The 15,659-nt window shown below is 44.8% G+C and overlaps 1 pseudogene; it reads left to right on the plus strand.

Moving 5' to 3' along the window:
• LOC109894431 (transcription factor IIIB 90 kDa subunit-like) overlaps nt 1–14,731 on the plus strand; it is a 49,752-nt pseudogene extending 35,021 nt beyond the window's left edge.
• Nucleotides 14,732–15,659: the final 928 nt, after the last annotated feature.

A 15,659-nucleotide genomic window follows, 5' to 3' on the forward strand; every position in this document is an offset into this window, starting at 1 on the left:
GCCTACCATCAGTAACACACTACGCCGGCAGGGACTCAAATCCTGCAGTGCCAGACGTGTCCCCCTGCTTAAGCCAGTACATGTCCAGGCCCGTCTGAAGTTTGCTAGAGAGCATTTGGATGATCCAGAAGAAGATTGGGAGAATGTCATATGGTCAGATGAAACCAAAATATAACTTTTTGGTAAAAACTCAACTCGTCGTGTTTGGAGGACAAAGAATGCTGAGTTGCATCCAAAGAACACCATACCTACTGTGAAGCATGGGGGTGGAAACATCATGCTTTGGGGCTGTTTTTCTGCAAAGGGACCAGGACGACTGATCCGTGTAAAGGAAGAATGAATGGGGCCATGTATCGTGAGATTTTGAGTGAAAACCTCCTTCCATCAGCAAGGGCATTGAAGATGAAACGTGGCTGGGTCTTTCAGCATGACAATGATCCCAAACACACCGCCCGGGCAACGAAGGAGTGGCTTCGTAAGAAGCATTTCAAGGTCCTGGAGTGGCCTAGCCAGTCTCCAGATCTCAACCCCATAGAAAATCTTTGGAGGGAGTTGAAAGTCCGTGTTGCCCAGCAACAGCCCCAAAACATCACTGCTCTAGAGGAGATCTGCATGGAGGAATGGGCCAAAATACCAGCAACAGTGTGTGAAAACCTTGTGAAGACTTACAGAAAACGTTTGACCTCTGTCATTGCCAACAAAGGGTATATAACAAGGTATTGAGAAACTTTTGTTATTGACCAAATACTTATTTTTCACCATAATTTGCAAATAAATTCATTACAAATGAGAAAAAAAATCCAGAAAAATCTTCTCTTTTTTTTTCATTTTGTCTGTCATAGTTGAGTACATATGATGAAAAATACAGGCCTCATCTTTTTAAGTGGGAGAACTTGCACAATTGGTGGCTGACTAAATACTTTTTTGCCCCACTGTATCTGTGTAGCTCTTTTGAGAGGCTAGCTGCTACTCAACTGAACTCGACTGGCTGGATTGCTTCTGTTGTATTATTGCAATTCACTATACCCCAACCTTGAAGGTGTGTGGTGTGTGTGTGTGTGTGTGTGTGTCCTGTGCACCTGTCTCTCCTTAATTAACTGGGAAGGCTGCCTGTGGATGCTTTTGGCACGGCTTTGAAGTGTGAACCCGGGGAAGGAGGGCTCTCTGAACACGTCAAAAGATCGGGAGCTGACAGAAGTTAAACGACTCCCATAAACCTGCAACATATTGCCTCTTAAGACGCGATTCTCCTCTTCCCTTTGACTGGGACTGTGTCTGATGTCTTTAGGCAGGTGATGGAGTCCTACTTTATTGGGAAATGGCTAATCAAGGAGAAGAGTGTGAAAGCTGTTGTATTTATTTTTCCATTCTTTCCGAAGTCAAACCCTCCATCCTTTTTGTCTCCATTATCAAAGCTGATCAAAACTTTTCCTTTGTGGAACTAGTTTTTTCCCCCCTTCCATCGTTGAAGTGTTGAGTGCGCTGGGATTTGAACGATCTCCTGTCTTGTCTCGGCATAAAGGTGTCTGTTTCTTCTCTGACAACCTGAGTAATCATCAGAGGAAGGAGGGTAAAAATGGAAATGCAGCTCAGGCATCCATTGTCTCACATCAAAATGCAAATTGTTGTTTCAGCAACAAAATAAAGCGTACTGCAATCTTGAAAGCACATCGTAATTGAAAAGAAACTCTGTACAGGCAGATCAACTTAAAGCAGAGTTAAGCCTATTAGTTATTGTTATCAGAAGTTGCTGTGCTTATTATTTACTGATACAAATCCAGGCACAATTTTCTTTGCAGAAACACAATTGATGAGTGTTTTGTAAAGTGTTATCTGTTGCAATTTCTCTCTTTCTCCCGGAGTGAGTTGACTTACCTGAGAACCTACAACAATAATAATGATGATGAGGTCTAATTGATTTTTCAGATGGGGACACTGAAAATGGAGAGCTCGACCTAAGTGGTATTGATGAGATTGAGCTGGTATGTACTGCATTTTAACATTTAGAGGGCACCTTCTATTGAAACATCCACTCATTCTGAAATGTACTGACAGTATTGTCAGTGAATAAAAACTGGAAATGCATAACTAAGGTAATTTATGTACTTCCCTTCACTGCAGTATCTCCTGAATGACCGAGGTGAAAATCAAGACTGAGCTTTGGATGAAACAGAACGAAGACTACTTGAATGGTTCAGCCACACCACACTATGTACATATTGTAATATACTGTTTTGTCTTGACTCTCCTTACTGATAATTACAATCCCAATTTAATCCCCAATCCACATTTATACTTTCAGGAAAGGAAGAGAGGATAGCGAAAGAGAAGGAGCTGGGGATTTACAAGGAGAAGGTAAATCAACAACATCCTGCCAGTCTAAAGAAGCAATGAGCTTGGGATGGCCTGGGTTTGCTAAAGCCCTCTGAGCACTCTCGCTGCCGAACAGACAGACACTAAGCTCTCGTGTGTCAATGTGTGTGTGCATATTTTCCCCTCCAATGGGTTTCTCTCTCATTTCACGTCGGGGTTTGGCAAGGCCCAGGCCCTTTGTTAGGTCCAACATCTGCTCTCTGGTTTTAACTAGCTAGATTAACTGCAGCGCAACATATAGCTAATGAGGTGTGGAGGCTTTGAAAGCACTGATCCAACAACCGTATGCCATGCTGTCCAATGTCACAATCAGCCCCGTCCCATATACTGTAGCATAGCTAGAGCATCCCTTCATTGTGCAAAGTATAGTTAAAACTGTACAATGAGCTAAAGAACCAATGTGTCCTAAGTAATTGCAATTGACAAGGTACTGGGTGATTTGAAACCCCATTGTGTGCCCTGCAGCCCAAGAGTTCGGCCTCCAAAAAGAAGGTTCTGATCCATGCCAGCACGGCAAACGAAGCTATAGAGAAGATGCTGGAACAGAAGAAAATTTCCACTAAAATCAACTACGACATCCTAAAGGAGCTGAACGTTAAGCCCAGCACCAGTCCAGCCCGCCAGATAGCACAGTCCCCAGAAGGAGCCACCCCTGGAGCCCAGAGGCTGACTGGACAATACTGCAAACCTACAAATGTCCCTCTGAGCCTGGGCACACCACTCAGCACCTTGGGAAAGAGGTAGGTGGAGCAGAACCACAGTGCGACTCAGTATATTTAATAATCCCACTGCTGTTCACTGTCATATATTATTCAGTATCGGCTGAATAAGCTTCGAGACTGAATTATGGCAGCAGTGTAGAATAAAGGGCAAATTACTAGAAATGTGAGTATGAGGCTATCAGGATTACAGTGTTCTGAATGAGGCAACAGTACTTTGTCCTTCTCCAAGGCTCCGGTCTGTCACTGGGGGCAACATGCCCACTTCCCGGCCTGTTGAAGCAATGTTGCTGCTGTTCTTAATAATGATGAGGCTGCACTTTTCCCCTGGCCTAGAATGATCACCAGCAACAGGCAGACAGATGATTCCATTTCCTTTTTTTCCCTGGAAGGCTGTGGACTCTCAGCCTGCCACTCACTCCCGTGGGACTCTACTTCCCTGAGAATTACCTTCTCTCTTTCCCAGGATTTGCTTGAGCTCTCATTTGCTCTCTCTCTTTTCCTCTCCCTCTTTCTCAACACGCACACATTCAGTACGCTATGATCCACTGAGAGTTTCTGCTGAAATTAATCTGTTTCTTCAGCTTTGAGAAAAGTCATTTGACGTTTTCTGTTTGCTTGGTATTACTGAAATTGGTTTCCCAACTATCCCGCTTTTAAACCTCTTACACTAAATCTAATTTCGGTGTAACCGTCTTAGTCTTAGACCCAGCCCAGCCTAGACCTAGCCTTTTAGTGGTGGAACCAGGTGAGACTCCTCCCCCTTCCCAGTGTGGTCAGTATTACTGGAGTCATCTGGTTGCAGTCCCTCCCTCCCTCCAACCAGCCCAACCCTCAACCCTGTGTATACTCTGATCTCACAGGCTTTAGAAATAACCCAGCGAGGGCCGCTGTGGAGGGCTAAGGTTTTTTTAACAGCACCAGTCCACTACTAGTGGCTCCAGTCAGTGGCCTAGCACTTCCTTGAAAAGTTGACATTTACTGGCCTACACGTTGAAGACATATCCAGTTAAGAATACTTTCCGTTATTGAAGAGGCCGTCATTGACAAATCTTTTCCACCTTTAAGAATGGCCATTTTCCCTCTAACTGTCCGCTTGTTACATTTTTAAAATGCATTTATGTCGTGTCAATAAATATTTCATGTACATGGTTTTTGAATCATTCATTGTACACTTTCACTTGTTTTTGCTGAATGTGACTGTACTTTTGCTAGCAGGTAGCTTTTTAGACTCACATCCACTTGCTGAGAAAAAGCTGAGCTTTGCACTTTAGTGTTGCTTGCTCAACAAGTTTTTTTTTTTTTACCACAGGACGGTGATCACACCATGTGCTAGGTGTGTTCCACGACTCGCTAGTGGAGTGGAACTGACCTTCCACAGAGTTGCATTATTTTCCAGACAACACATCGAGCCCCATGTGGATTATCATTTTATACCATGGTTATAATTGAACACATTATGACACTAGAAATGTGTTAATTTGCCGGTAGAAATGTGTTCAACATCCGCTGAAGTAGCTAGAAAGTTTATTAGATAGCTACATTAGTTGCCAAACACAGACTTGGTCATTTAACTAACCAAACCATTAGTCCTAGCTTTACATTAGGAAAATCAAATTCAACAATGCCAATAATGTTTTCAATTAGACTTTTACTTTCAAAAGCAGCTCGAACATGTAAGAATGAATTCTACCACGCAAATATACCGTGCGTTAGGGAAATAATGCACACTCTCGAATGCCCTTCAATCAGAAACAAGGATTCAACAAATCCATGGTATAATATGTGGATAATTTGGTATCTTTGTGCACATTGTACCTTTTTTTGTCAATTTTGACATTTTAAATGAGAACATGACTGACTGTTGACAGTAGAAAGAGTCCTTTCACTGGTTGGTTGAGGAGCTGACTGTTACTGGAGCTCTAAAAAGGTTGTTTGTGTGGTTATTAAAAAGGGGAGACATGGTGTCAGGGAGACCTAGGGAAGTGGAGGAGAGCGGTGGCTGACAGTAATTCCATTGTGCTGCCTGCTTCCGGGCCTTACTGACTGCTACACTGAGGCGTTGTGCTCCTACTCCCCTTCCTCCAACCACGGCTCTGCTCCCCACCACGGCTCTGCTCCACTTCACTTAAGAGCTCTCCACTGTAGGAACCGGCCCCTGGTCCTGTCTCAGGCCTGCTTTGTACAGTGTCTCCCCTCCGTCATGGCCAGCCTGGCCCCCAGCCCTTCATCCGGTCACAGGCCTGTACTTTACAGGACCCTCGCTCCCACCTGCCAGTTCCTCCATCCCTCTCCCTCTCTCCTGCCATACCACTCCATGCCTTTCCAGCCAGCTGCCAAACAGGGCCTCCCTGTTCCCTCCATTCCTACTGGAGGATGGAAAAGCACTCTTCCATAAATAGCCCAGATAATTGCCCTCAAGTGCTTTTTTTCTTCCCTCCTCCATCTGTTCCCTTCTTTTTCCATTCAAAGCTGATTTTCTTTCTTCTCACTTTTAAAGCCCTTTGCCCATTCCACACTTTTTTTTGGGGGGGGGGGGGATTCTTGACTGCATATTTTGTGGGGGGGTTCAGTCTGTTTCAGAAGTGTAAATCTGACCCTAAAGTTTTAGACCAGATTCTGGATCAGAGCTTCCACTAAGGGAGTGGGCTGTGGTGAGTTTCTGACTATCGATTTTCTCTCTGCTGCCTGTGTAGGAATCACTTTCTCTGCATTCCTATTCAGCCTCTGAGCCGGTGTCATCAGCAGAGTAGACATCCCATCACCCCCACATGGACCACTACGCTTCTCACTTTATTTCCAGTCCACTCAAAATATATATCTTTTTTGTAAGATAGCAGCTGTATTACATTTACATTTTAGCAGACACTCTTATCCAGAATGACTTATTTTTGATTGATTGATTGATTGAACCTTTTATTTAACTAGGCAAGTCAGTTAAGAACAAATTCTTATTTACAAGTCAAAAGGCCTCCTACATAAAAGGACTCCTACATAAAGAGAGACCTAAGATGACAACATAGCAAGGCGGCAACACATGACAACACAGCATGGTAGCAACACAACATGACAACAACATGGTAGCAACACAACATGGCATCAGAACAACATGGTAGCAGCACAAAACGTGGTACAAACATTATTGGGCACAGACAACAGCACAAAGGGAAAGAAGGTAGAGACAACAATATGTCATGCAAAACAGCCACAACTGTCAGTAAGAGTATCCATGATTGAGTCTTTGAATTAAGAGATTGAGATAAAACTGTCCAGTTTGAGTGTTTGTTGCAGATCATTCCAGTCGCTAGCTGCAGCGAACAGAAAAGTCGAGCAACCCAGAGATGTGTGTGCTTTGGGGTGTTGTATGTGGAGGATGAGGGCTGCAGTAGATATCTCCGATAGGTGGGAGTGAGGACTTACAGTAGTGAGTGCATACATTTTTCATACTTTTTCAAATTGGTCTCCCGTTGGAATCGAACCCACAACCCACGCCATGCTCTACCAACTGAGCCACACGGGAGAGTGTAATCTCCTTCTGGTTTCCAGCCTCTCTCTGACTTCTCCCACTGCACTGCACCCCCTGACTGACTGACCACTAAGCATTTCCATAGGATGCCTCTGTTTGCTTCTCACAGGAACCAACAGAGAACTCTCTGGGTACCACTGCCTGGTTGAGGCTCCATCTGTTACAATGCTACAGACTCAAAGGCAATCCACCCCACTCGAGGTGGCATACATTGGCCTAGACTGCTGGGAAATGACATTTCCTTCTCTGTGGATATCCTGCTCCTCTCCCCCTGGTTTTTGAAACTGCCATTAACAGCAAAGCCTTTGTTCTTCTAATGATTTCCCACTGTAACTAATGGTACAATGAAGAGTGGAATATTTCAGACAAGCTCCAAAGTGAGCCGTTTGGACTCCATCCCAGTGTATATCCATCCACAGCCCAGGAAGCACCACGGGAACTGTTGAGACAGACAGAGTTGATATTGCAGTCATAGTTCATGGCTCCGCAGCCTACCCTGAACCAGTCAAATAGTCTCTCTTGAGTAAGTAAGAAAGGGACCGATGACTGCACTTACAGTATACAGTGCCTTTCTCACTGTACATTGTTTTATAGTCACCACTTACAGTGGGGCAAAAAAAGTATTTAGTCAGCCACCAATTGTGCAAGTTCTCCCACTTAAAAATATGAGAGAGGCCTGTAATTTTCATCATAGGTACACTTCAACTATGACAGACAAAATGAGGGAAAAAAATCCAGAAAAACACATTGTAGGATTTTTAATGAATTTATTTGCAAATTATGGTGGAAAATAAGTATTTGGTCACCTACAAACAAGCAAGATTTCTGGCTCTCACAGACCTTCTTTAAGAGGCTCCTCTGTCCTCCACTCGTTACCTGAATTAATGGCACCTGTTTGAACTTGCTCTCTGCACAATTGGTGGCTGACTAAATAGTTTTTTGCCCCACTGTATGTATAGCACCTGCCTTGGTGACAAAAGCAGCCATCAAGGAATTACAACACTCAGACGATCAATCTGTCAGTGCTGTAAGCACAGGGACCTACTAAACAGTGGAAGTGTCTGAACCAGAGTGGTCTGTCTGGAGATCCCAAAGGACAAGGACTGACTGTTGGCACCAGCCAACTCCTTTTCTCACTACTGCTGCTTTCTCACCCTCTTCCAGTGTGATGTGCTCATCCCCTAGTGACAGACTTGGTTTTGTGAAAATCTCTGATTATGCTTTTATATGAAGAGTTAATTGACCCTTGTCTAAGCCCCGCCCCAAAATGTTGGGCCTAAAAATCACAGCGTTCCAATGGATAACTGTTGATGAGTCCGACACCTCAGGCAAGCGCACGTTTACATTGATTGAGAGCCAGTGAGGGCTATGGCAAAAATACAGTTTTCTTTAAAACAAATAAATACACTTAAATTATTTTGCAATTTATCAGGAGGACATGCTTCTGTGATTCTTGAAATGCAGAGCCTGATGGAGTAATTTTTTTAAACCTGAAATGTTGGTATTTTTTTGTTATTTTATTAGGATCCCTATTAGCTGTTGCAAAAGCAGTAGCTTCTCTTCCTGGGGTCCACACAAAACATGAAACATGATGTAATACAGAACATTAATAGACAACTGCTCAAGGACAGAACTACATTTTTGTTTTAATAAATTAATTTTTAAAAAGTCAAATGTAGCCTACATACCAACTATCTAGGTCAAATAGGGGAGAGAAGTTGTGCCGTGAGGTGTTGCTTGATCTGTTTTTTTTTTAAACCAGGTTTGCTGTTCACTTGAGCAATATGAGTTGGGAACAGAGTTACATAATACTGTAAGCTTTCTTGAATTTGTTCTGGATTTGGGGACAGTGAAAAGACCCATAGTGGCAAGACCCCTAGTTGCTTGCACAGCTGGTTAGCTAGCTCCGCCTCATTGACCACCAAATGTTGCTAACGCTAGCTAGCCAATTAATAGAACATGTTTTCTCAAAATGTATGTTAGCTAGCTAAGTTAGCAATGACCTGAATACAACTCCCATCTGCTGTCGACATCAGGATACGCTAATTTTACGAGGTTCTTGTGAAGCAATTGTAATGACAGCCCATCACAACATACCTAAGGGTTTCCTGATTAGCAAGGGGTAGTTTGTGTTTAATTTCATTTTGTATTAGAAACACAGTTTGGATCATTGTGAGGGGATTTTTGCTAGTGGTTGAATGGGGAATTGGGCTTCTCAGGAAAATGTCAGAGGTTGCAACAATAATCAAGGGGGGTGGGGTTTAGCGAAGGGGCAATTGCCTTCTCTTTGTTTCTCTTTAATCGTCTCCATTTCTTTTGTTATATTACTGATTTGATGTAACATTATCCTTAAGAGTTCCATCTCCTTTTCATCTTCACACTGTCTTAGTCTCACTCCGCTCGTTCTTAGCTTGAATGATTTTCTTCTAATTTCATAGTTGCCATCCCCCAGCTCTAAGCAGTCACTAGCCACTGGCTAAACACTCTCCGTCAATCGCCTTTTCAGCTCAGGCTTAGTCTCATTGGCAGTAAGCTGATTAGAAACATGCCGTTAAGCCCAGCATAGACTAATAGTCTAACAGAGAGGGAGAGTCTGAGAGGAGTGACAGACGGAGAGCGGTGATGCTGGGAAAGACAGAGAGGGAAAGAGTGAGTGGCAGTTGGAGAAAGAGAAGAGTGATGGAGTGTCTCCTGTCTGACCTTTTTAGAGCGGTGGAGGCAGTCAGTATGCGGAGGGGTCGTCACAACAATGGAGTGCTTCATATGTCCCATTGTACTGGGAGAGGCGATTTTATACATGTCACATGACTACTCTGTCAAAAGAGGCACTCCCCACTGCAGCTAACAATGCCCAGGGGGAAGTGGGCTGCAGGCTCAACTTTGAACAGCAGATCTACCTCTGAACTTTAAGGCAAGATGTGTCCCCTTGCAGGTACAAGGAGGCGCTAGGAGGGGATAGCGCAAGGATATTTGGGGGAAGGGGGATACCCAGTCAGTTGCACAACTTGAATGCATTCAACCAAAATGTTTCTTCCACATTTAACCCAACTCCTCTGAATCAGAGTTAGTGATGATTTAAAAGTGGCCAATGCTTAATCAGTATCAAGCAGCATTACTTTGGATATAAAATTACAGACTATTACTATGGTGATATTGACACACTAGGGACTAACGAGTGGTCCCTAGTAGTTTGGATGTACGTTTTAATGGAATATCTGTACCCTTAGATTTTAGCTTTTTCTGGGAAGTTTAGAAGCAATAACTACTTTTGATGGCTTCAGGGCTTTCTCAAGCCATGTATTGTTTTGGCTCTGTGACATCTGACAGTGTGGTGTTGTTACTAATGTTCCATTAGGAAGCTGTGATACTGTGTTGCTCTACCGGGTTGAGCTGTGTTACTGTGTCGCTCTACCGGGTTGAGCTATGCCAGGTTGACCTGTGTTACTGTGTCGCTCTACCGGGTTGAGCTGTGCCAGGTTGAGCTGTGTTACTGTGTCGCTCTCCAGTTTGAGCTGTGTTACTGTGTCGCTCTCCAGGTTGAGCTGTGTTACTGTGTCGCTCTCCAGGTTGAGCTGTGTTACTGTGTCGCTCTCTAGGTTGAAATGTGTTACTGTGTCGCTCTCCAGGTTGAGATGTGTTACTGTGTCGCTCTCCAGGTTGAGCTGTGTCCATGCCTGCACTATACCAAGGTATGGGCTCATTCATGGTGGCTGAGGTGGGAGAGGGAACAGGCAGGGGGAAGGAGGATGGAGGGGGGCTGGCATCTCTGTCACTCCTGTCACAGCTACACCACACCTGACCTTATTAGAGAGAAATGTCAGACATGTTTTCTTCTGTGAGGGAGAAGTTGACTTTTGGAACACGTCTACTGTTCTAGCTGAAGTGGTGTTGCAATAATAAGTACTTGGACTGCTTGTCAGAGAATACCAAATGGTCTCTGACTGCCTGCCTTTTTGACCGCACTATGTGATCCTCCTTTTCAGGGTGGTAGTAGTGTGTGATCCTCCTTGTCAGGGTGGTAGTAGTGTGTGATCCTCCTTGTCAGGGTGGTAGTAGTGTGTGATCCTCCTCGTCAGGGTGGTAGTAGTGTGTGATCCTCCTTGTCAGGGTGGTAGTAGTGTGTGATCCTCCTTGTCAGGATGGTAGTAGTGTGTGATCCTCCTTGTCAGGGTGGTAGTAGTGTGTGATCCTCCTTGTCAGGGTGGTAGTAGTGTGTGATCCTCCTTGTCAGGGTGGTAGTAGTGTGTGATCCTCCTTGTCAGGGTGGTAGTAGTGTGTGATCCTCCTTGTCAGGGTGGTAGTAGTGTGTGATCCTCCTTGTCAGGGTGGTAGTAGTGTGTGATCCTCCTTGTCAGGGTGGTAGTAGTGTGTGATCCTCCTTGTCAGGGTGGTAGTAGTGTGTGATCCTCCTTGTCAGGGTGGTAGTAGTGTGTGATCCTCCTCGTCAGGGTGGTAGTAGTGTGTGATCCTCCTTGTCAGGGTGGTAGTAGTGTGTGATCCTCCCAGTCTGTCTGTGTGATGATACTGAGCCTGTGATATTCTCAGGCAGGGTAGTCGTAGTATGATGGTAGTACAGTAGTAGTCGTCTGATCTTCCCTGTCTGTCTGTGTGGTGAGCCTGCTCTATGATCCTCCCCTGGTGGGTATGGTGTCAGACAGACGCTGTCACTCTTCCAGCTAACACCCCCGGCCTGATCCCTGACAGACATGTTGCCCGGCCGCCCCACACCACCCCAACACTCTGATGTGTGACTCAATGTCTTTCTAGCCCAGACCCAGAGGCTGCTGGGAGCAAATAGGAATGCAGGGCAAATCTCAGGCCACAGATGACAAAATCCTCTTTAGAGGTCAGAATTCCCTAGGGACAGCAGAATTAACATCATCTCTCTGCCCCTCCACAGAGCCCTAAAATGTCCTCATCCTCAAATGTCATCCATGTTTTGTAACAAACAAGGCTGGTCCCCTGGCCTAAGCCATCATAAACATTGGACCCTCGTACACTGTGAGTGTGTGTACTTACTCAAGCGTGTGTTTGAGAAGTGTTTTTGTGTGAGATGCTATACTAGAGAATGAATGGTGTCAGTGCCATGTGGTGCAGGATACACTAAAGGGGAGAGAGGGAACAATCGCTCCTTTTGGCCGCATCACAGTCTCACGCTGCCAAGCTCTGCTCTGTCTATCCCAGAATGCACCGCAGGGTGAATAGGCCGCTCTCACCCAGGACTGCCAAATGAGAGACTGGGAGAGAGTGTGTGTGTGTGTACTGGGAAAGAGGGAGTGGGCACCACAGTTTTGTGTATGTGGTTAATGTTTATGCATGGTTTGATTAAGGGGAGGAGGGAGGGGAGACTTGATGCCCAGCCTGGAAAATGTAGTTTGAAGACCTGATTATTATCATCATTATTTATTTATACCGTAGCTTCCCCATCCAGCTAATATCATTAAAATTCCATTAGCATTTTTCGTCTCACAACAGTGAATAGATTACTGTATGTGTATAACTGCTGGTGCCTCCAAGATCATGTTTGTGATCGGAGACTAAAGTAAGAGGGACACATTTGGGAACCCCTCTAGCCTAGTCCTGCCTAGTTCAAGCTCGGTGGGCCCACCTCACTAAACCCAGAACAGGCTGGTGCTGCTGGATACTTTTCTCATGAGCTCGGACAAAGGGAGTGAAGATGCCCTGCTTGCTAAACAGTGAACACACACTCTTTCTCCTCCTCCCTCCTCCTCCTCGTAAAGCAGATTAATTAAAAGCGCTCTCTCTCCTCTCTTATCAGTGTGAGTAAGGCACTTACAGTAAGCCCCCAGGGGAGCCTCTCTTGTCAGGGTGGGCAGGCGGGGGGGGGCCTCCAGGAGAGATGCTAATTTCATCCACTGGAGATCTTCTTCCCCAGGAATTACTGCTGCTGTTAGCACCTCTGCCTGTCTCGGTCTTTGTACATTATGATATGTATCTCCATCATTTTTGTCTTGTTCTATCATCTCTGCCATTCATTGCAGTTATGTCACTTGGTCTAGTCTTCACAAAGGTATTCTTGTCTCAGGTTACGGCCCTTCATATCAGCACAACCCCATAAGAAGCTGGCTCTGGACCAGGTAAGATGATACACCTGCTTCTGTCTCTTACACCCTACACTCACAACACACAAAACAGACTATACCTTTCTGTCACTACCCATGGTTTTCTGACTGATTGCTGTGGACAACCAAGCCTCTAGTCTCCCATGAACCAGATGGGGGAGAGTGATTCTGCAGCAGCAGTCTCACTAATGGGAGAGGAATGTGGCCGTGTCCCACTGGGTTGTTCACATGCACTCAGGCGGTGTGGGCTGGAACATACAGGAGGGAGCCTCTCTCTCACCCACCCTTCATCCCTCTGCTGCTGTGTCCCGCTCTGTTCCCTTTCCATCTTTCTCTCATGTGGTTTTGGCAGCCATTAATGGAATCTCCCAGTGCAGGCTACAGCAACCAGGAAGAAACATTGCCACGAGCGGCCGGGTCAACAAGGCTTGTTACTAAGCAACCCTTCACCACCCCCTGGGAACTGGTATCAAATGGCTTCTCTGATTGGTTGGAGCCGGGTTTGCTTGGAATTCATGTTATGTAATGTTGTCTTTCATGCCTGCAAGGAGCACGGGAGAGAGAGAAAGGAGATGTGTGCTTTGCTGTTGCCTGGCAGTTTTTCTGTTTCTCTCTTTGTATTACCTAAACAAATGTCCTAGGAGTAAACTGCGTGTTGAGTTACCCGGCACTGCTTTCGCCTGACAGTCTTGGCAGTAAATGCCTGTTTAAACGTCAAGCTCAGAGAAGCTGGCAGGCTCCTGTGAGAAACCTCTCTGGCAATAGAATAGAGACTAGCCTCATTTCACTGTTCCTGGCTTTTAAAGCTGAGAGACCAATCCAGTTCATCCAGCCCTTCCCCCAGTGTAAGCTATGGTAGAGAACCACTGACTCCATCACACTGTTATGACTGACCTGATTCCACCAAGGCCACCCAGTTCTCTCACCTTTAAAACTGTATGGGGCCAAAATAGTTTCATCGGTTTGTCTTCTCGTTATCTCCCAAGGGGCTTTCAAGACTTCCTGCCTCTCCCATAGCTCCTCCCCAACAGTCACAGACCCTTCCTCCCATACAGTGGCCAGCCACCTACTAATTAGTCTTCAGAATAATTTATGTATTTATTTATTTTCCCCTCATTTTCATAATTAACAAGTCTTCCAGCTCCTATTATAAAAATACATTTTCATCACTGGGAGGCTGGGCTCAGCAGAGTGTCCATTGAGGGGAGGGGTGGGATGGTAGAAACAGCTCAGCAGGAGCTCAGACATGCTGAAGCAGAGGGAGCCTAAATGTCTCTTCATCACACTGTGGATTCCCCCACCTGCCTCACCCATAGCCACCTGCAGTAGGGCTGGGATGGGGGATCAGGCTAGCAATAACCTCTGTATTGAGGCCCAGGTTGCAGATAGCGTGCAGAATCAGGTTACCAAGTCGGAACTGACTTGGTCGATTCTTCCTAATTGTTTCCTCAGATAGCCAACCCCTGCCGGCGATCTCTGAGGCGGCGCCCCACTCTGTGCTGATAGAGAGTGGGCCTGTGGTCTATGATGATGTGGGGGATGAGGAAGAGCCCTGCAGCTGTTGGGAGGCAACGGTCAGTAAGAAACTTCAAACTGGCCTGGTAGCCAGGCTCCTCTAGCATTAGTTGTCATGCCATGTTGTCTGGCTACCAGACTGTCTACAAATGTTTGAAAACATGTATTTTGAGAGCAGTTGAGTAATCAATTTGTCTTCTTTTACTCCAGAGTATGGATGTGATGACGATGAGGGATTCTAGCACTACTGGGTCTGGCCTGTTTCTCTGGACTGTCTTGCTACTGTATCAGCCCTCCGACCCCTGTCCACAGACTTACACATGACACATGACTTGTATGCTCTCAGGGAGGTTGGAGGTGATGACGAGGGTCCGTTTCTCCTCAGCATATCTCCTTTAACTAGGAAAGAGGTTGTGGGTAGTATTGTGCTGGATCTAACAAAGAGACATTATGGTTAGTCTATCTTCCTTCCTACATTTCACAGGTCACTCAATATGTTGCCCCCCCCCCCCCCCCCCCTCCCTCTATCATGGCCAATTCTGTCTCTGTATTCTTCACATGAAAGTACACTACCTAATGGTGAGATGTGTTGGGAACAATTGTCTCTCCCAGCTAATATGAGAACGGGTATTAGTCCAATCAGTATTACAATCACAGCTACTTAAGAACAAATAATGAAAAATCTGTATGGGAGTTTACTTCTCGAAAACAAAATATTGCATTAATGTTGCCTTGAATATGCCAAACCATATGGCTGTTGAACAGTTGAACTGGTAGCATTTTTATTTTATTTTTTCAACGCTGTTTTTTCTTGCATTATGTGGTATGATTTCTCATGACATTCTTTATGGAGAAATATTCTACTTAATGTTTTGAAGGGATCAGGAAGTGTTAATCATTTGTACGTAGAACTGGCAAATATCTGAATTATTGTTGATGATGAACAAAGCAATCTTATGCATTCCTAATTAATGACATAATTGTGTTCTGGGTTTATTTTGTAAATGAGCTTTTATGGTTATATATTTTTAAATGTTGATTGGGAGGATTAATGGTGATTTGTTCAATATGTTCTTGATGTACAACTGTATTTAAGGAGGTGAGGAAATTGCTAATTTTCCTAGCCCTCTCTCTCCTTTTTGCTGCTACTGTACGTGTGTGAACGTGTTGCCTCAGTAAATCTCCTACCAACAATAAACCTATGTTCTTGTTCTCTTTTTCTTTCTGACATCTTGGCTAGTATTATCTTTGATCTTGGGTTGACATTAGTGTCAGAACAGCCTTTAGTCACAGTCTGGTTTAGTCATACAATACTTTTATTATAGGAAAACAATCACATAAACTGAGGTAAATATTAGAGTAGCCTAGCTGCTGGCTAAAAGCCATCAACTGAGCATCTCCAATTGGATAAAGCAAGGTTTAGAAAAGGTAATGTGGAGAAGC

The sequence above is a fragment of the Oncorhynchus kisutch genome, linkage group LG7 (assembly GCF_002021735.2).
Source record: "Oncorhynchus kisutch isolate 150728-3 linkage group LG7, Okis_V2, whole genome shotgun sequence".
In the NCBI taxonomy this organism is placed as follows: Eukaryota; Metazoa; Chordata; class Actinopteri; order Salmoniformes; family Salmonidae; genus Oncorhynchus; species Oncorhynchus kisutch.